At 37.5% G+C, this 1462-nt stretch overlaps 1 non-coding gene across 1 annotated transcript; it reads right to left on the reverse strand.

Annotated features, from left to right (window-relative positions):
• Positions 1-222: 222 nt before the first annotated feature.
• LOC112421485 (small nucleolar RNA R71) lies at positions 223-329 on the reverse strand. The gene has a single exon (XR_003011811.2). It is a non-coding gene; the product is annotated as a small nucleolar RNA R71 (small nucleolar RNA).
• Positions 330-1462: the final 1133 nt, after the last annotated feature.

Consider the following 1462-nt stretch of genomic DNA (forward strand, 5'->3'; position numbering starts at 1 on the left):
GGATCACCCACTGAGGATCCGAATCTTCATGTTTCAATTTTTTTAAGACTCAGTGGAAATTTGAAGGCAAACCAAGAGGCCGTAAGGCTGCATCTCTTTCCTTTATCTTTGAGGGATAGAGCTAGTGCTTGGTTTCATTCATTGAAAATTGGTTCTATAATTTCATGGGACCAAATGAGGAAGACATTCCTTTCCCAATTCTTTCCCCATAGTAAAACTGCTCAATTAAGGAGTCAAATCACACAATTCACTCAAAAAGATGGTGAATCTCTTTACAATGCGTGGGAGCGTTTCAAAGAAATGCTTAGGCTTTGCCCCCATCATGGTTTTGCGAATTGGCTTATTATCCACACTTTTTATAATGGTCTTTTGTTTTCCACAAAAATGAATGTTGATGCAGCTGCTGAAGGTAAATCGACATGTACAGAATAAGCAGCGGAATAAAATTTTCGATTTACTTTCCTTGGATCATTACGAATTGGAACTTGAACCAGTGATTCGATTGTTACCTTAGAACGATTGGTCTGAAAACGATCGGTGGAATCTGCGAACCGGAATCACGATCACAGCCAAGCAAATAGCAGAGCCTCTATCAAGTCCACACGAACAGTGCTCCTCCAAAACCTCGGTGCTAGCCAAGAAGACGGAAGTCAGAGAACTAGGGTTTCTGCAAAAGAACGTAACCGCAAACTGTTGCACTAGGGTTCTATTTATAGAACTCCTTATGTGCTTTGCAAGTCAAACTCGTTTTTGACTTCATTAAGCCCAATACGAGTTTAGTAAACTTTGCTAAATCATTAGCATTATTTACTAAGCGTACCCTTTATATAAGTCGTACTTATACATATCTCTTTTGACTGTTCTTTGTGTGTGACCCTTTAGGTTCTAGTCACGTTGGCAATAATATTAAATCTTAATATTTAATATTATAAACAATGAGCGGTATCTAGCAACACATCATTGCTACCCAAGTGACAAGAATGTCAAGTGATCTGACGAAACCTTTCATGATAATACATATGTGTATAATTACTCCTTTGTCTCAATATCTTCATTGATCCCAAGGCATAGATAGTGTCACCCTTGTATAGATCAATGTTCATTTATCTTGATTCCGAAATATACTATTTAACGAATAAGTCCAATATCTTATATTGACTTAGTTCCGCATGGCCATGCATATTTATAGTCATATTTCATCAAGAGGCCTAAAGATATATCTCCTGTTTATGAGGAGGGACAAATCCCATCTAGGACACTCATGACCCTCAGCATGATTCATCAAGTGCCCATCAACCAACGTTATTGTTATCCTTTTACAGACAACGTTAGAATGGCAACAAAGCACTTGAGTCCACATCTAGAGATCATAGTGGTTTCAGGTCTAAGAGTGATATACATTATTATCATTGTGAGAATATCTTATGACAATTTCATAACTTACTATGTAGTATTCTCACAG

The sequence above is a fragment of the Medicago truncatula genome, chromosome 6 (genome assembly GCF_003473485.1).
Source record: "Medicago truncatula cultivar Jemalong A17 chromosome 6, MtrunA17r5.0-ANR, whole genome shotgun sequence".
Lineage (NCBI taxonomy): Eukaryota > Viridiplantae > Streptophyta > Magnoliopsida > Fabales > Fabaceae > Medicago > Medicago truncatula.